The 21,342-nt window shown below is 40.7% G+C and overlaps 1 protein-coding gene across 1 annotated transcript in view; it reads right to left on the bottom strand.

Moving 5' to 3' along the window:
- The window catches only part of LOC126285300 (beta-ureidopropionase), a 158,672-nt gene that overhangs the window by 108,816 nt on the left and 28,514 nt on the right, over positions 1-21,342 (bottom strand). The window lies entirely within an intron of this gene.

Genomic DNA, 21,342 nt, shown 5'->3' with positions numbered 1-21,342 from the left:
CCGTCGTGTTTTGTGATGGTGTAAAGCTAGACTTTTACACTCAGTTTAACCTGATTTGCAAATAGGGTAGTATGCTGATCATTTACATTTCTCTATGTAAGATTGTCTTTTGACATTGTCATTGTTTCTAAGGATGAAAAATTCAGGATGAAACAACAACATGAATGAGAAGAGACTGAAGTGACCATTAAATGAGGAATACAGTCACTACTGACACAAGAAGAAAAACAAGAATTGCATACGAAGCTAGGTCATCCAGGCGTGAGTTGAACTTCAAAGATTAAGAGAATGTGTGATGGAGTTCCTAGTAGTTCATGCTCAGCACAAAGATTGTGTGAAGCTCATGTGAGAGCTAAGCTAACAAGAAAGTTATTTTCTTCTGTGAGGGAAAGAGCAATAAGACCTCTTGTAATTATACATATGGTATCTGTCGAGAGGTAGAAACCCGAACATTTAATGGATGCAGAAACTACATGACAGCATTAGATGATTTCATTCATTTTTGTGTAACCTATTTGTTAGGATACAAGTCACATGTTGCAAGATTGATAAGAATATATGTGTTATAAAGTGAAAATCATTTCAGTCTTAAAGAACCAAAAATATGGTGTGATAAAGATAGCTATGAGTTTACGAATTGGTGTGAAGGAGAAAGAATTGTATTAGACTATAGTATTCCTTATAGTCCTCAACTCAATGGAAAAGCAGAGAGACTAAATTTGACAATAATGAACAAGGCAAGAGCTACAATATTCAATATAAAACTGAAAAAAAGAGTTACAGGGAGAGGCAATGCTCAATGCTACAAACTTGATCAGTAGCAGCCCATCTATCAATTGAAGTGCCACTTCTCTAGAAAAATGGTTGTGGAAAATACCAAATATGTCAAGACTTCAAATTTTTAGACCAAGAGTTTTTCTCAAAAATCTAGGCCACTCGAAGAAACTACATGAAAGAAGTAATTCACACATTTTTGTTTGTTATGCTCCAAATGGCTACTGACTATTTGATGCAGAGAGAAGAAACACTGTTGTCTCCAGAGATGTTGAATTTGAACACAGAGTGACAAAGAAACTCTACAGAATAATTTTGTTATTAGTGAACTATCAAATGACACTAACAAAGAAGTAAATGAAATTCAAAGCCAAGAAAATGAAAGAGAAGATAATCAAGAAGAAAGAGCACACAGTGAATATACAAGAAACTTCAATCTCAGGGACAGAACCAATTCGAAAAAACTTTTAAAGTACGATGATTATGAAAGAAGAGTGCTTACATATGAAGAAAGCACTGATGATCTAGACAAAGAAAATCAGTCGAAAGCAACAGAAGAAGTCAAGAACAGAATGAAATATGGAAGTTCATCAATCAAGAAGAGAAAAAAGAAATGAGATCATGAGAAGCAAACAGATTTTTAAAGTCAAAGACGATGGTTGATATAAGCCAGACTGGTTGTCAGAGACTGTCGATTTCAAGGAATTATTCAGTCCAGTAGTAGACAGAAGTTCACAAGACTGTTGTTTGTTCTGGCAGCAGAGAAAAAATTCTACATGATGTTTGATGTAAAAAATAGCATTTCTCTATGGGAAACTAGATGAAGAGATTTTTATGAAAGTACTTGAAGGATACAAATAAAATGGAAAAATTTATTTTTAAGAAAGCTCTGTATGGACTTAGACAAGCTCCATCCACGTGGACAAAAACTTTGACAGATTAAGTCAGATCAATGCATATCTAAAGATGTAACTGAAAAAATTGTACATGAATGGAATCCTAATAAGAAAAGGCTTGGATAAAATTGAAAATATGCTGAAGAAACTTAAGAAGAATTTTGAAATGGTTGTGGTAAAAAAATTCAGATATGTACATAGAAATACAAATAATGAAGATAGAGGATGCAATATTTCTGCATCAAGAACAGAATGTGAAGAAAGTACTAGATAAATTCAACATGGTTGACGGTAAGGCCATGAAGACTCCACTAGTTCCAGAGGGGAAGACAAGAGAAGAAAATCAAGAAGATGAACAACTCAGATTTCCATATTGTGAGGCCAATAGGAAGTCTTCTGTATTTGTCATGTAAAACAAGGTCAAATCTTGGACTTACAGTCAATTACGGGAGCTGCGTAACAGAAGACCCTAACAGAAGGTCTTATCAAAATATAAAAAACAAAACCTCAGAGATAGCTACAAGACACCAAGAATTACTGTCTTTTCTACAAGAAGGAGAAGATGAAGTGGACACCGATTATGCGCAAGATTTAAAAGCCAGGATGAGTACAAGTGCATACATTGTTCTTAATAATGGTGTTCCCATTCGCTGGTGTTCCAAGAAGCAAAGGGTGACAGCTACTTCATCAACAGAAGCAGAATATATTTCAGCAGCAGAACACACAAAAGAAATAAAACACATCAAGACCCTACTACAACAGTTACAGAGAAGAGAAGTTAAGATGATTCTCTGTGTAGAAAATGAAAGTGAATCCAAATTATCAAAACCAGGACAGTTAGTTAGATGAAGCAAACATGTGTTGTGTGGTCTTCAGTCTAAACACTGGTTTGATGCAGCTCTCTATGCTACTCTATCCTGTGCAAGCCTCTTCATCTATGAGTAAGTACTGCAATCCACATTCCTCTGAATCTGCTTACTGTATTCTGGTCTTGGTCTCCCGTATGATTTTTATCCCCTATGCTTCCCTCCAGTACTGAAATTGGTGATTGCTTGATGCCTCAGAATGTGTCCTACCAATTGATTCCTTCTTCTAGTAGGATGTACCACAAATTTCTCTTCTTCCCTTTTCTATTCAGTATCTCCTCATTAACTATGTGATCTACTCATCTAATCTTCAGCATTCTTCTGTAGCACCACGTTTCAAAAGCTTTTATTCTCTTTTTGTCTAAACTATTTATCATCCATGTTTCACTTCCATACATGGTTACACTCCATACATTTAATTTCAGAAAGAGCTTCCTCATACTTAAATTGACTAACATGATGTTAACAAACTTCTCTTCTTCAGAAACGCCTTTCTTGCCATTGTCAGTCTACATTTTATAACCTCCCTGCTTCAACCATCATCAGTTATTTTGCTTCCCAAATAGCAAAACTCATTTACTAATTTGTATCATTTCCTAATCTAATTCCCTCAGCATCATCTGATTTAATTTTACTACATTCCATTATCCTCGTTTTGCTTCTGTTGATGTTCATCTTATATCCTTCTCTTATGATACTATCCATTCCATTCAACTGCTCTTCCAATTCCTTTGCTGTCTCTGAAGTTTTATTTCTTATCCCTATCCTTTCATTCCTACTCCAAATTTTTCTTTTGTTTCCTTTACTGCTTGGTTAATACACAGATTGAATAACATAAGGGTAGGCTACACCCATGTCTCACTCCTTTCTTAACCACTGCTTTCCTCGTGCGCCCCTTGACTCTTATAACAGTCATTTGGTTTCTGTACAGATTGTAGATAGCCTTTTGCTTCCTATATTTTATTCCCACTACCTTCAGAATTTGAAAGAAAGTATTCCAGTCATCATTATCAAAAGCTGTCTACAAACGCTATAAAAGTAGGTTTGGCTTTCCTTTATCTATCTCATATAAGAAGTTGTATGGTCAGTGTTGCCTCACGTGTTCCTATATTTCTCCAGAATCCAAACCAATCTTCCCCAAAGTCAGCTTCTACCAGTTTTTCTATTCTTCTACAAAGAATGTGAGAGTTTGGTAATTTTCATGCCTTCTTTGGAATTGGGATTATTATATTCTTCTTGAAGTCTGGATTTGTCTGTTTCATCTCTCATGTAAGAAACAACTCCAATTCCAAGTTGTTACATCTACATGACTACTCTGCAATTCACATTTAAGTGCTTGGCAGAGGGTTCATCGAACCACAATCATACTATCTCTCTACTATTCCACTCCCGAACAGCGAGCGGGAAAAACGAACACCTAAACCTTTCTGTTCGAGCTCTGATTTCTCTTATTTTATTTTGATGATCATTCCTACCTATGTAGGTTGGGCTCAACAAAATATTTTCGCATTCGGAAGAGAAAGTTGGTGACTGAAATTTCGTAAAAAGGTCTCGCCGCGACGAAAAACGTCTATGCTGTAATGACTTCCATCCCAACTCGTGTATCATATCTGCCACACTCTCTCCCCTATAACGCGATAATACAAAACGAGCTGCCCTTCTTTGCACCCTCTCGATGTCCTCCGTCAATCCCACCTGGTAAGGATCCCACACCGCGCAGCAATATTCTAACAGAGGACGAACGAGTGTAGTGTAAGCTGTCTCTTTAGTGGACTTGTTGCATCTTCTAAGTGTCCTGCCAATGAAACGCAACCTTTGGCTCGCCTTCCCGACAATATTATCTATGTGGTCCTTCCAACTGAAGTTGTTCGTAATTTTAACACCCAGGTACTTAGTTGAATTGACAGCCTTGAGAATTGTACTATTTATCGAGTAATCGAATTCCAACGGATTTCTTTTGGAACTCATGTGGATCATCTCACACTTTTCGTTATTTAGCGTCAACTGCCACCTGACACACCATACAGCAATCTTTTCTAAATCGCTTTGCAGCTGGTACTGGTCTTCGGATGACCTTACTAGACGGTAAATTACAGCATCATCTGCGAACAACCTAAGAGAACTGCTCAGATTGTCACCCAGGTCATTTATATAGATCAGGAACATCTTACATCTTGCTCACCTGATGGAAGAGCTTTGTCATGGCTGACTCTCCCAAGGCTATCAGTAGCTCTAACGGAATGTTGTCTCCTCCCAGGGCCCTGTTTCAACTTAGGTCATTAAGTGCTCTATAAAATTCTTCTTGCAATATCTTATCTCCCATTTCATCTTCATCTACATCCTCTTCCCGTACCATAACATTGCCGTGAAGTACATTATCCTTGTATAGCCCATCTATATACTCCTTCCATCTTTCTGCTATCCATTCTTTGCTTAGGACTGATTTCCATCTGAACTCTTGATATTCATACAGGTGGTTCTCTTTTCTCCAAAGGCCCCTTTAATTTTCCTGTAGGCAGTATCTATCTTACCCCTAGTGATATATGCTTCTACATCATTACATTCGTCCTCTAGCCATTCCTGTTTAAACTGTGCACTTCTTGAAACTTCCTGGCAGATTAAAACTGTGTGCCCGACCGAGACTCGAACTCGAGACCTTTGCCTTTCGCGGACAAGTGCTCTACCATCTGAGCTACCGAAGCACGACTCACGCCCGGTCCTCACAGCTTTACTTCTGCCAGTATCTCATCTCCTACCTTCCAAACTTTATAGAAGCTCTCCTGCAAAGGTAGGAGATGAGATACTGGCAGAAGTAAAGCTGTGAGGACCAGGCGTGAGTCTTGCTTCGATAGCTCAGGTGGTAGAGCACTTGCCCGTGAAAGGCAAAGGTCCCGAGTTCGAGTCTCGGTTGGGCACACAGTTTTAATCTGCCAGGACGTTTCATATCAGCGCACACTCCGCTGCAGAGTGAAAATCTCATTTTGCACTTCTTGTTGATGTCATTTTTTAGACTTTTGTATTCCCTTTCGCTTGCTTTATTTATTGCATTTTTATATTGTCTGCTTTCCTCAATTAAATTCAATATCTCTAGTGTTACCCAAGAATTTCTGCTTGCCCTCATCTTTTTACCTACACAATCCTCTGCTGGGAAATTTCAGAGCATTAGTGAACAGCACAGAGGTTTGTTCTGGATAAAGTATTGTAGCATAGAAGAAAAAGTAGCAGACATACTGACCAAATCTCTGCAAAGTTTGAGAAATTTAAAAATGCTATTATGAAACTATTACCATAACTTATTTGTTTCAGAAAAATGTTACGTGACAACTGTTTACTGTGTGATTAAGCAAAATTGTAAAATGTGTGATTTAGATTTATTGAAAACATACATTGTATTTTAAGGGGGATGTTGAAAGTGTCAAAGAATAGGTAATAAACAATGTTTAGTGTGCTTGTTTTTAGGGGTTGGCAATCATAAAAAGAATCATATAATAATATGAGTCCAAATAAAATGGACAAATTGTTAGTTATATAACAGTTTATATTTGAAAAAAAATCTGTGTGGTCAATTGTTACAGTAACATAGCAAAGTTGTATAGTTTCTAATCTGTGCTGTGTGTCTTATTATACTTCCAATAAAGTGAACACAAAATAATAATAATAATAAACACACATTATGGATTGGGTGCATTATGTGTTTCCCACCTCTTGCCACAAGAGGGTGTGTCCAGGATCATTACTTAGAATGAACCTGCTCTCATCCAAGAAGTGCACATCTCACCATTCCTCAACTGGTTAGTGCCTATGCTCTTGGCACCATTGCAAACCGTGCTACCACTGGGCAGGTATCAGTGGAACACGTATTGGACATCAGGCAAAGATAACACCTAGATGCAGTCGCCATGCTACTGTGGAGTGCGAGATTGCATGCACTTGAGTCCTGTTAAATGCAGTTACAGTTGCACCCACTGTTTGGCATGGCTCCTCTCTTGCCTATTACATAATGCAGCGGTCATCTGACCGATACACTTCATCCTTCTTCAAGTCTCTCAATGATTCTTCTCCATGTGAAGTCATTCACATCTTGTCACTGGGCCATGTCGTAATAAAGACCATACCACAGTACACGGTAACTGCTCACTGATTGACATCCATTGTCTTTTTTCTGATCCTCCAACTGCCTCATATTTGGTGGCAAGCCACATCTGATATCATAGTCACACTGACCCCATGCCTGGTGATGTCCAGTTTTCTACACATGACTGGGAAAACTATGATAACATGTTCCCATACTTTCTTTCATTTCCACTGAGTTATTAATATGTTATGTTACTTTATCTATCTTCTTCTTAAGCTTTGCAATCTTTACACTAAATATTATTTGAGCTAGTGGTTTGGTACACCACCCTTTGTTGTTATTTTCAAGGCAAGACACCATTCTAGAATTCTGTTTATTATTTTCTCATGGATTTTGGAAAATGACAGCACAAATGAAACCAGTTAACAATTAATATATTTATCACCAGAGAAGACAAACTTCTTACAAACAAAATAGAAAATAATATTACAGTTTAACATTCTATAGCCAACATGGTCATTTGAGAATGAGCTGTAATTTGGGAATTGACTGAGAATGGGAAAGAGAGCTGATTATGAATTCAATGAAGAAATGATCATGGCATTCACCTGAAATTAGTTAAGGAAACCATGAGTAGTCCATATCCAGGTACATGTACATGGAAATGAACCCTACAACCATCACATAAAAGTCCATTTCTTAATCACTTTGCCACCTTATTTAGTTCCTTAAGAATTATCCCATCAGCCTCAAAGAAAAAAATTAATGCGGACATCATACTGCTCTCTACTGGACAGCCCTCCCCCTCCTCCCCCTGCTTCTCCTGAATGGTGAACGATCTTTCATTGGGAGTAATAGTACTTGATTTTAGTATGTAAATCATAAATTCCTAATTTAGAACAAGTAAAAGCATTAGGAAGGAAGTTTGTATTCTATCTAATAACTACTTATAATCTCCTGTGGACTTAAAATTCATGGTTTCTCTGTTTGTCCTGAAGTGATGCATTTTGCCACTGTCCTGCTGATTGCAGTTATTCTGACAAAGTTCAGTGTCCTGTACCACAACTTCACTCTGAAATGTGGATGGACAGATGGAAGGATGGATGGACTGATGGGGTTAAAGTGACCAAACTATGAGATTATCAGCCATTCAATCCTTTTTGTGTCAAGCTGGGAGTAGCTCTTGGAGAGGAAGGACACAAAAGACAAATCCTAATGAACCTGTTTGTATCCGAGAATCAAGTAAACCAATAGATAGAAGCAAGACATAGTGAGAGAGGGGTAAAAGGGGTGAAGGTTGGAGAATTTCCCCAGTTAGAAAGCAGCTGAAGGCCCCTGGGACATGTTACACGACAGGATATGCAACTTCTGCATCCAAATGTGGCTTCCACACTCACTATTACAACAAGAAAACTAAGTACATGGACAAGATGAAAAAACCTCGGGGGAAAAGGAACAATGATGGTGAGAAAGTAAACCAACAACAGATGTAAAAGAATAAGACGAATTAAAAAAGTGAAAAGGGCATAAGCTAGGCTGAACCACCGAGCAAAGGCAAACATGTGCCTCCTGAGGCAAAGGAGGGGACAGGTACCCCTCCAATAGCTAATGAGGCTAAGATACCCTGCATCACAGAGATGAGTAAAAACAACTTCCATGGGTAAAGCGTAAAAACAGATCAGCTGCTTTGGCGTCGTCCCCTAGCACCAGACGTAGCATGTCAGCAAGTTTAATGTTTCATCATAATAGGGTCAAATTAGGGCAGTCCAGTAAGATGTAGGTGACTGTCAAATGGCACCACACTGATAGTGTGGTGGATCCTCTGTTTAGGCCAAGCATCAGCCAAGTGTGTTCAGTGCAAACCCAAGAGACGACAGTAGATTCCCCACATGAAGGGAAGACTGCCTGACATGTTCATGGTTATGATCTCCTTCATGGTTCACAGTGTATTTGGAAAAACCATGGCACACCAGTCAGTATTCCCTAGCCTCCAGCAATGGACGGTGTAGTGTCGACTGAACGTCTGGTTCTGGTAAACCCATCTCCATAGTCGTCATCCTGATAGCCACATTATCAATCAATCAGCATGTTCGTTTCCTTCAATCCCAACATAATGAGGCATCCAAACAAAGTGACCGACCATCCAGTTTCATGGAGGTCATGCAAGAGATTCTAGTTAATCACAAACAATGGGTAGCATGAGCAGCACTGGTTGACAGCCTGAATATTACTCAAAGAGTCACTTCAGATTAAGAATGTCTTCCTGATGCAAGAAGGAACGTGGCTGAGGGCTTGAACAATGGCCACCAGTTCTGCACTGAATACACCAAGAGGGAAGGTGGCCAATTCTGCACTGAATACACTGCATCCATTCGGCAGGGAGCAAAGTTCATTGCACCTTGCACATACGTGCAAGCAAAACCAGTACATCTGTCATCCATAAAGCCCACCAGTGTATACTACATCTGAGACGAGAAATGTGTCAAGGAACACGTAGCACAAAACCAAGAGGTCTACAGAGACTTTAGATCCAAGGGATATATCAAGGCAAATCTGAGGACAGGGTACACAACATGAGGGTGCACATGATTTCTCCCTGACAAGAGGCAACAGTGGGGATAGGTGGAGTTCAGAGCAGAGACTCTGTATGTGAACAGTGATCATGCTGCCAGTCCTTGATCTCTGACAAGGGAGGTAGATCTCCCTACCAGGAAAAAGGACATAGTAGTTCGAATGCTCAGGGAGTGGTAAATGTGTGTTGCATAGTTGAGCAGCAGTTTTTAGCACCTGATTTGTAGGGAAAGGACCCCAGCCTCTGTGAATAGGCTGTTCAGAGGGAAAGGTCTAAAGGCATCTCTCGAAAGTTGTACCCTGCAATGGTGTACTGGGTCCAGCATATGCGATGCTGAAAGTGATGCTGAGCCATATGCCAGGTTCCCATAATAAAGATGGGACAGGACCAGAGCTTCATAGAGCTGCAAAAGTCTACAGGAGTCTGCACCCCAGCTGGTGTTACTGAGACAGCAAAGAGTATTAACGTTTGACAGCATGTTTGCTTAAGTTGTCAAAGATGGGGATGCCGTGTCAACCAGGCATCGAAGAGGAATCCCAAAAAGTGGTAAGAGTTCACCATGTTAAGCACTTGGTCATTGAGATAGAGTTCTGGTTGTGGATGGACAGTATGGTGGTGGCAGAAGATTGGAAGCCATGGGTAAGTGTCCTGGGCTGCACCAGTCAAATGGCACCCTGCAGTCAGTGTTCAGCAACACCCACAGTTGAGATTCAATAGTAGATGCAAAAGTCATCAGTATACAGGGAGGGTGTCACTGTAGACCCCACAGATGCAGCTAGACTCTGGTAGCCAATAGAAAAAGGGTTGCACTCAATACAGAGCCATGTGGGACCCTGTTCTCCCGTACATCAGTAGGGGAAGGGGGTGGGGGGATGGGGTGGGGGGGAGGTGCTGTGAGAGGGACTCACTCACACAGGGTAGCAGGAATGTGGTGATGCCTTGTGGTGTCTTTTGCAAGTCAAAGAAGACAGCAATATCATGCTGATGCCGAGCAAAAGCTGACAGAATAGCTGACTCCAGGCAGCCCAACTTGTCAGCAGAGCAGCCTTGCCAAAAACCTTCCTTGACAAAGCCGAAAGGGCTTGAGCCTCGAGGTACCAACACAGCTGTCAGCTCACCATACATTCATTAGGTGATGGCTGGCTATCTCATGGAGGTGCTTACCCAGTTTCCATACTGGGATGATCACACTCTCCAGCTATTGAGACGGGTGCTCAACCTTACTCGAGATATGGTTTAAAATTGCAAGGACATGATGTTGTCATGATAAGTGTTTGAGTATTTGGCTACGGATGCAGTCTGGTCCCGGAGCAGTGTCAGGGCACATGGTGAGGGCATTGAGTAATTCCCATTCACAGAACAGGTGACATGTAGTAAATTTCAAGTGAACTCACTCTACCACTCAACAAGAAATGCAGGCTGAAAATTCTCAGATGCAGAGGCTTGAGCATAATGCAAAGCAAAATGTTTGACAACAGTGTCTGGGTTAGTGTAGACATTATTCACCGAGACGCCAGGTACATCCTGTAACATAGCAACTACGTTACATAGTACTGTATAAATATACACATTCTATTTTGCAATTTTATTTAAACACTTCAATAGCATTTTTAATAATAATAATAGTAATGTAAGGGCTTAAACCAAATTTAAACCATAGTAATTCATGACACCCATATGGTGATGTGAAGTAATATATTTTTCTTATTAATCACAGTAAATGTAAGTGTGAGTATTCATAAAGCAATGGGCAGCCATACATCGAACAATTGATATAGAAGGCACTGAGTTATCTTGAGTGGGAAAGCGCATGGGTTGACAAGGCTTGAAGTAGATGGGAGTGCCAATTGCATGGGAAAATGATAGGTTACTAGTATCTTCTAGAACAACTTCAGTATAGTAATACCGATACAGTATCAGAAAGCGAATGGGATTGTGATTGCTGAGAGGAACCCGCCCTGAAGAACTTCAATGGCAATATTGCAAGATATTGGTGTCGAGAGAAAATAGTCCCACTTGTTCTTAACCCTCTAGATTAAGAAAAAACATATTTTAAAATTAATCTAAAGCACGTAATTGAGGACAGTGTTTAATAAAATAATCTCGTCTATTATGTGCTACTTTCTTCCATTAGTTTATAAAATGAGTAACAGCATGATTACTTATTGCCACAGAGATATGAATAAAGTGGAAAGGAGTGCTCATTTTGGCATTGGCACTATCGATCTGGAGAGTCACTCTGGGTGCTATATGATGGACAGACCTGTATCTGACCCTTCCAATGAAATGCTAACATTATTTGGTCAGGAGGTACTTTTAAAGTACAAATGGCTTTCCAAGCACTACTCTGAGTGTCTGGAACTGCAGTTGAGTAGTGACAGGTTATTCCACAATTTAATACATCAGTAAAAAGCATATGCAGGGCAGTGATTTTGACTGTGTGATATGAAGTCTCAATGGAACTGTGATAAACTTTAGAACAATGGTAGAACTGCATATCACAATCAACATGCAGTCTCATCATCATGGAAAAGTGATTTCTTGCATGGCTCGGCACTGGTGTGAATTTCTGATAAGTCTTCATGGTATGAAAGATGGCCATAGAGTCGAGTGCAGTTAAAAGAATCTAAATTCATTGTGTAATGTGGAAATGTTCAGGCAAGGAAGTGGTTTTTTTTAACACTGCACCTCTGTATTATATTTTAATTGAGAGCAAGATTATCTTTGAGAGCCAAACATCCTCAGGAAATATAACAGTCATGGTCTGGGGTGCTTACAACATGTAAAAAATGTTAGGTGGATGTTGGCCTGCTGTGCACCCAATTTAATACATTCTGTGTCGCACCAAGGCTCTCAAGTGACTAACCACTCGCACTGATACATTACTAATAGTAGGCAACTCATGTTATATCCTCTTCCAGCATTCACTTTAGTCATAATGGCAGCAAGGTGGAATAAAACTCAGACTAATAAATTGCACCACTGACCCAGCTAACTTCCACTCGTGGGGTATGGGGTCCAATGGTAGCAACATACCGTTACCAGCATTTTCGTTTCAGACATTTTATGAGGTGGTGGAGCCAGGTATGGAGCCGTTTAAAAGCAGTGAGGTGCTCCATCAATGGATGTTGCTTGTAGTGTTGGAGAGCCCATCTGTGATCTCCAATGACCGTGCCAATTTCGGGAGTCCACCAAGGTACTGTCTTCTAATGGCACGGAAGGGGGGTTCACTAAGTCAGCTGCTCATAAAATGGCTGCAGTTGTACTCTGGACAGCTGCAGTGATACCTCCATGTGGCAGGGTGCAAAGCATGATGTTAGTGGTGAAAGCATCCCAGTCAGCTTTGCAGAAAACCCATCTAGCTGCAAGCCCACACTGGTGATGCTGAGGGGGAAGGGGTCAAAATGATTGAAAAATGATCATTGTCACACAAGTCATCATGGACCCTTCACTGGATGGAGGGGAAGACCTGGGCTGCAAAGGGAAAGATCAATGGCTGAATAAATTAATATGCCACACTGAAAAGCTTGGGGACACCAGTATCCCAAAGGCAAAGGCTGAGCTGTGCAAGCAAGTTTTCGACAGCTTTACTGTGGCCAGTGGTTAAAGTTCCACCATGCAAAGGGTTGTGGGCATTGAAGTCACCTAAAATGAGGAAGGGGGAGGGGGGGGGGGGAGTATCATCAGCTGAGAAAACAGTGAAGACAGTGTCTTCTGGGACTTATTTCTTTGGGAGGGAGATACACATTGCAGATAGTAAATTTTATAGAGGTCTTCACATGAACAGCGACAGCCTTCAAATTTCTAACAAGTGGCACATGTTTGCTGTAGACAGAGTCTAGAACATACATGCAAACACCGTCTGATGCTCTTTCATAGTCAGTGTGATTCTTAAAATAGCTTCAATAGCTGCAGAGGATGTGGGTTCTTAGGTGAAATACACAAGAGACATCATGGCTCGGGCAAGTGATGGAAAAAATCACTACAGTTCCACTGGAGGATCACAGTGTCAGTGCCCTGTGGCAATGTAAAGGGACCGAGGAGACAGGTCATGCCTCAGGGCCATTTGCTGCTACTCGTTGTGAGGATTCTTCATCAATATACATTTTTTCTGCATCAGGGTGTGTAGGGGGTGGAGCTATAGACACCATGATTAACGCATCCTTGCATATAAAGTTGGTGCACGCAGTGTCTGCTGGCACAGAGTGTTACAGCGTAAAGTCAGCACCAGCACGTCAGTCAGGAGCGACAGGCAAAAGAAGGCTGCAAGAAGAAGTCAGCCAATTGCACTCTGATTGACCTCCCTTCCAGGACAACAATGCGACAGCAACGGCCCCTATATGAGGAGGATGTAAGTGCCATGCCCGATTGACGACAGCCCACTTGAATAGCAGTGTCAACTATAGCCACTTCATTAGGAATCTCTATGTAGGAAAGACTTGTTTGTCTGTTCTGCAGAAGACATTATTTTGTATATCACCCTTTGCTCATGAGACATCTACCAAAGTTAATTATTCTACATTGTCTTATCGTAATAAAACTCATTAATACAAGTTGTTTGACTGTTTGTCTAGTGAACTGAGTACACAGGATTCCTAGACACAACAACATTGGTGACAATGTGAATGTGGTGGCAGTTAGGTAACAATTCTTTGGTTTCAAGAAAAGACCAGGAGAAACTTATCACGAGTGGGTAACAGTATGACGAGGAAACGCAAATTCAAATGTGCTTGTGGTGTTTTATATTCAGATGTTACGTTGTGTGATGTGATTGTGTACAATGTAACTGATGTCAAACTTAGAGAACAGATTTTGAAACAGATCAATCATTTCTTCACATAGCGAAAATTCTAGACCAATATAGTGGCCAACAAATGTGAGCAGCCACCAGTTTGTTGGGTCGAGTCAACCCTTGCTCACGACCGACCCACTAGGCAGCAACAGCATGCATGTGCCAAGCCATGTAAACAGTTCTCTAAATGGGCAGCTGTATCAGCGAACAGAATTAAGTCATGTCCTCGGCACTATTCACAGCACAAACCCCAAGATTGCCTGTCCAAACATTCACAGTGTAACACTTGTGGCAAGAAAGATCAAGTACAATCTGTACATTTGCAATAGAACAAACATAAGAATTCTGCCCCTCATAAAAATCTAGTCACAAGGTCCATGTAATCAATGCAGTGTATTCAAAGCATGTTGCAGGCATTAGAAAACTAGAAACCAAACATTTTCTTCAGTGCTACACCAGTCCAACAAACTTTTTGTTCATTTACATCTTAGTGGAAAACATGTAAAATTTCAGTTGGACATGGGTGCCTCTGTCACGTTACTGAAGCGTACCACGTATGAACTGTTACGCTCTCCACATATCTAAAACTAGCACACACCTGATAGTTTATATGGACAAAACATTCCTGTTCTCGGAAAATATACTTTGTCTGCCACACATCGCTCACAAACACAAACTGTGACTTTCACTGTGCTACAATCACGTGATTGTGAGAACATATTTGACTTGGACTCGTTTGAGATGATTAGCTTTCAAATTCAGAACAATATGTTGTCAGTGAATGCATTCAATGCTAACGACAGTGTAGCTAGGTCACTTCCTGAAAGAATTCTCTGAACTCTTTTTTTGAAGGTTTAGGCAAGGCTAACAATTTTGTTTCACACATTACTATGAAACACAATGCTCAGCCAAACTTTTGCCAGGCCAGAACTGTTCCCATTGCATTGTGGGGCAAATTTGATGCTAAACTTAAAGAATTGCAAGATCACGGAGCTATTGCACCCATACAAGCTAGTTGATGGGCAGGTCCACTGGTTTTGCTCCCCAAACGTTCAGGGCGCATTCACCTCTGTGTTGACTTTAAATCTACAGTCAATCCACATACTGTGTTTGACACTTATCCATCGCCAGACCCAAAGGATCTCATGGACAGATTAGGCACTGGTTGCTACTGTTCAAAAATTGATTGCGCGATGCTTATCTTCAGAAACTACTCGATGATATGATCTCAAACCATGCGTGCTGTGAACACTCATTTGGGCTTGTTTGAATATTTGCATCTGCCTTTTGGCAGTTCTTTCGCACCCACCATTTTCCAATGGTTTTTGGAACAGCTGACTGCTCAAGTACCAAACTGTCCAAACTATTTGGACAATATTGTCATAGCAGGTTGTACACCTGAAGAACACACTGCAAATTTGTGTGCTACCTGATAAAGGACTAAAGTGTAGACTGGACAAGTGTGATTTTTTAAAATTTCTGTTGCAGTGTCTTGGTCATGTCATAAACAGTCAATGTGTACCTCCTCTTCAGTCACATTTGTTAGCCAATTCCTTGTAATGTCACAGAATTGCAGCCAGCCTTAAGGAAATTGAACTATTAGCTTCGGTTCATACCAAATGCTGCACAAATTGCATCACTTGCATCACAAGAAAGTCTTCTTTGTTTGTACAAATGAGTGCCAAGAAGTTTTTCAAAAACTTAAAGATGCATTGCTCAGTGATCACTGTTTGGTTCACTTTTATCCTGACAAACCAGTTGTGTTGCAAGCTGACATTTCCTCTTACAGTGTCAGTGCAGTGCTTTTACACAGGTTGGGTTATTAAACAGGCCTATTGCTTTCGCATCAGAAGTGTTGTCCAAAGCTCAGTGTAACCATTCACAAATTGAGAAAGAGGCATTGGCTATTGTGTATGGTGTCACCAAATTTCACCACTATTTCTATGGCAGAAAATTCTACTTAGCAACGAATCACAAGCCATTGCAGTCCTTGTTTCATCCCATGAAGCCAATTCCTGTACGAACTGCTCAAAAATTGCAAAGATGGCTTTGTTGTTGTCTCAATACCAGTATGAGATTGTATATTGTCTGACAATTCAACATGGTATTTTGTGAATGCTCTATTACGGCTTCTGATTGGCCCTGATACAGACTTTGATGCTTCTGCTGTTGACACATCAATGCTCAAAATTCTGAATTGCTTCAATTCTTTCCTTTTAAATAAAGGAAAATTACACAGGCCACAGAAGCTGGTTCAGATTTGAACATTTTGCTAAAATACATTCATACATCTTTGCCTTGCTCATTGCATAGCATAAAGAACTCTGTAGTGTACCGATACTTTGCACATCGGCATAGCCTCGCTATACAGCAAGGTGTGATTGTTGTTCAAAATGATGGTTTTGCAAAAAGGTGTGTTGCAGTTACTTCACCAGGGACACTGGGGGATTGATACGGACAACCAAATAGAACAGACGATGTCACAGTGTCATGCATGCGTGGAAACCAGTCTGCTCCACCATAAAAATTCTTTGCAGGGCTTAAGTCGCAATCACCATGGCAGTGTGTGCACATAGTCTTTGCAGGACCTTTTTGGGACATTCATTGGTTGATTGTCGTAGCCTCTTATAACAAGTTTCCTTTTGCTGTGCCAACGAACTCGACAACGTCACGTCTATTTTTTGCCTTGGAGGTTTGCCTGGACAATGGCCCTCAAATTGTTCAAAGGGCTCTGAGCACTATGCGACTTAACTTATGAGGTCATCAGTCAATGGCCCTCAGTTCATGTCAAAAGAATCTGAAACATTCTGTGAATATAATGGCATACAGCATCTAACTGGTGCACCGTTCCATCCACAGTCCAACAGTGAAGCAGAACATTTTGTCAGAACCTTCAAGCAGTAGATGGCCAAATTTCACATCACACACACCAGGGATCAAGCATTTCAACTGTTTCTAGCCTCCTATCATTCGCATCTACACTGGCAGGATTGCTTCACGGCCGATGCCTTCGGACACTGCTCCACCCTCCTCATCATCTGTCACCCAACGAAGGCTGCAAGTATCACTTCGTGCCACATGATATTGTGTTTTACAGGGTTTTTAGCAACAGCAGACGGTGGGCATGAGGCAAGATCCTTCATTGACTTGGCACATGCATGTATCTCATTTCAGGCCCAGATGGATTGCAGCACCGATATCACAATCAAATTCACCACTGTCATGTGCCCCATGCAGACAGAGCCTTCGCCTCCTCTCATCATACTGATGGAGTTGGACCCGCCCATGCCGCAGTGGCCGACGCCTTCTACATCGTGAAATGGGCCTCAGGAGGTTGATGTGTACCCTGCTGGACGCTTCTACCAGAAGGAGGTCGGATGGCGGGTTGTGACCGGAAGTCTGACGTCCCCTGCAGCCACAGCTTCCAGTCCATCAGGGCGTCCATGTTCCTGGTTCCCTCCCCTGTCCCCTTGTCATGCACCACATATGACAACAGTCCATTGCTTTGTGGGGGAGGAATGTTACGGCATAAAGTCAGTGCTGGCACACCAGTTGGGAACAACAGGGAAGAGAAGGCTGTGAGACGAAGTCAGCCAATAACATGCTGACCAACCTCTCTTCCAGGACAACAACGCAAAAGGAGAGGCCCCTATGTGAGGAAGAAATAAGTGCCACGCCTGACTGGTGGCAGCCCACTTCGATAACAGCGTTGACAATAGCTACTTCATTAGGACACTCTATGTAGCACAGACTTGTTTGTCTATTCTGAAGAAGACATTATTTTGTTTGTCATCCTTTGCTTGTGAAACATCTACCAAAGTTCAGTATTGTATCTTGTCTTATTGTAATAAAACTCATTAATAAAAGTTGTTTGATTGTTTGCCTAGTGAACTGAGTGACCAGGATTCCTAGACACAACAGGAAGGGCACCAGAATCTCCTCCTTCTCGTGGGACTACTTCTTTTCTTCCCTCTCTTTAAACAGTATCGACTTCTGCAAAGCCTTGTCTGAATCAGATTCTCCACCACTAACTTAAATCATCTCAGTGAAGTGGTGTGTGTATATGCCAGTCTGTTGTATGGAATCAACACAGTGAGATGGATTGATGTGAAGACATGATGGCACAGGAGAGAGGAGATGTTGTTTTTGGGCATGTCCACGACCAAAGAGTGAATGAAGTTACTTGATGTGTTGGTGTATCAATGTGGAGTGTCTAACCTCTAATTCACAGGGACTGTAGATGAGTACCAAGGTCTGTCAATAACAAGCAGTCTGTGAGAAAACATGCTGATGGGGATTACATGCAATGGACATTTTGATCTGGGTCCCTCTCTCAATTTAATAAACTGTAGAATAAAACTGAATAAATTGCAGAAAGGTACTAACTTAAGGCAATGAGGCCTGGATAAGTTGAAAGGATCAGAGATTGTAGAGAGCTTCAGAGTGAGCGTTAGGCAATGGTTGAGTAGAACAAGGGAAAAAAATACAATTGGAGACGAATGGGTAGCTTTAAGAGATGAAATAGTGAAGGCAGCACAAGATCAAACAAGATATTGAATTTAATGGATGAAAGGAGAAAATATACAAATGCAGGAAATGAAGCAGGCAAAATGGAATACAAATGCCCAAAAATTAGAGTGACAGGACGTGCAAAATTGCCAAGCAGGAATGGTTAGAGGATAAATTTAAGGATTAGGCGCCTATTTAAATAGAGGAAAGATAGCTACTGCCTACAGGAAAATTAAATTCTTTTGGAGAGAAGAGAAGCAGCCATACGAATATGAAGGGCTCAGAGAGAAAATAACCCTACGCAAAGAAGGGAAAGCTGAAACGTTGGGGGGGGGGGAGTATACAGAGGATCTATACAAGGGAGATGAACTTGAAAGCAGTATAAAAGAAATGCAAGAGGATATAGCTGAAGATGAGATGGAAGTTATAATGTTGCGACAAGAATTTGGCAAAGCACCGAACGACCTAAATCGAAACAAGGTCCCGGGAGGAGATGACATACTGTCAGACCTGCAGATAGCCTTGGGAGAGCCAGCCATGACAAAACTCTTCCATCTGGTCTGCAACACACTTGAGAATGGAGACACACCCTCTGACTTCAAAAAAAATGTTATAATTCCAATTCCAAAGAACGCAGTTGCTGACAGGTGTGAAAATTACTTAACTATCAGTTCGAGACTTATTTTAGAAGCTAGGTTAAGGAAGGGCAAACCTACGTTTCTAGCATTTGTAGACTTAGAGGAAGCTTTTGATAATGTTGACTGGAATACTCTCTTTCAAATTCTGAAGGTGGCAGGGGTAAAATACAGGGAGCGAAAGGCTATTTACAATTTGTACAGAAACCAGATAGCAGTTATAAGAGTCGAGGGACATGAAAGACAGCAGTGGTTGGGAAGGGAGTGAGACAGGGTTGTATTCTCTCCCCGATGTTATTCAATCTGTATATTGAGCAAGCAGTGAGGGAAACAAAAGAAAAAATCGGAGTAGGTATTAAAATCCATGGAGAAGAAATAAAAACTTTGAGGTTCGCCGATGACATTGTAATTCTGTCAGAAACAGCAAAGGACTTGGAAGAGCAGTTGAACGGAATGGATATTGTCTTGAAAGGAGGATATAAGATGAACATCAACAAAAGCAAAACAAGGATAATGGAATATAGTCGAATTAAATCGGGTGATGCTGAAGGAATTAGATTAGGAAATGAGACACTTAAAGTAGTAAAGGAATTTTGCTTTTGGGGCGCAAAATAACTGATGATGATGATCGGAGTAGAGAGGATATAAAATGTAGACTGGCAACGGCAAGGAAAGCGTTTCTGAAGAAGAGAAATTTGTTAACATCGAGTATAGATTTAAGTGTCAGGAAGTCATTTTTGAAAGTATTTGTATGGAGTGTAGCCATGTATGGAAGTGAAACGTGGACAATAAATAGGTTGGACAAGAAGAGAATAGAAGGTTTTGAAATGTGGTGCTACAGAAGAATGCTAAAGATTAGATGGGTAGATCACATAACTAATGAGGAAGTGTTGAATAGGATTGGTGAGAAGAGAAGTTTGCCGCACAACTTGACTAGAAGAAGGGATCGGTTGGTAGGACATGTTCTGAGGCATCAAGGGATCACCAATTTAGTATTGGAGGGCAGTGTGGAGGGTAAAAATTGTAGAGGGAGACCAAGAGATGAATACACTAAGCAGATTCAGAAGGATGTAGGTTGCGGTAGGTACTGGAAGATGAAGAAGTTTGCACGGGATAGAGTAGCATGGAGAGCTGCATCAAACCAGTCTTAGGACTGAATACCACAACAACAACAACATCAGTTCGATAAATGATTGTTGTAAAATACCAACATGAATGCTATACAGGAGAAAGAAAAAACTGGTAGAAGGTGACCTTGGAGAAGATCAGTTTGGAGTCTGGAGAAATGTAGGAACACGTGAAGCAATACTGACCCTACGGCTTATGTTAGAAGATAGGTTAAGGAAAAGCACACCAACATTTATAGCATTTGTAGACATAGAGAAATCTTTTGACAATGTTGACTGGGACACACTCTTTGAAATACCAAAGGCAACAGGAGTAAAATACAAAAACCAAGAGACTATTTGCAACTTGTGTAGAAACCAAACACCTGTGACAAGAATCAAGGGGTGCAAAAGGAAAGAAGCACTCTGCAACAGAATGAGAAAGGGTTGTAGCTTGTCGCCAATGTTATTCATAGTGTATGTTGACCAAGTGGTATATATAATTTGGAGTAAAAAATAAAGTTCAGGGAGAAGAAATAAAAACTTTTAGATTTTCTGATGACACTGTAATTGGAAGAGCAGCTGAATAGAAGCGACATTGTCTTGATAAGACGATATAAGATGATCATCAATGAGAAATTAATACTAAGGTAATTAGATTAGGAAATGAGAAATTTAAATTAGTATGTGGGTTTTGCTATATCAGCAGCAAAATAACAGATGATGGCTGAAGAACAGAGGATTTCAAATGTAGACTAGCAGTGGCAAGAAAAGCGTTTCTGCAGAAGAGCAATTTGTTAACAATGAATATAGACTTAAGTGTTAGGAAGTCATTCCTGAAGGTATTTGTCTAGAGCGTACCATTGTATGGAAGTGAAACATGCATGATAACTACTTAAGACAAGAAGAGAATAGAAGCTTTTGAAATGTGGTGCTAAAGAAGAATGCTGAAGATTAGATGGATAGATCGTATAACTGATGAAGAAGTTCTGAATGGAGCTGGGGAGGCATGAAATTTGTGGCACTAAAAGAAGGAATCGGTTTACAGAGTCTGCGACATCAGGGAATCACCAGTTTAGTATCGGAGGCAAGTGTGCGGGATAAAAATCATAGAAAG

This window comes from Schistocerca gregaria, chromosome 8, assembly GCF_023897955.1.
Source record: "Schistocerca gregaria isolate iqSchGreg1 chromosome 8, iqSchGreg1.2, whole genome shotgun sequence".
In the NCBI taxonomy this organism is placed as follows: Eukaryota; Metazoa; Arthropoda; class Insecta; order Orthoptera; family Acrididae; genus Schistocerca; species Schistocerca gregaria.
Note: the sequence above shows the minus strand (reverse complement) of the source record. Positions and strands in the feature narration are given on the sequence as shown.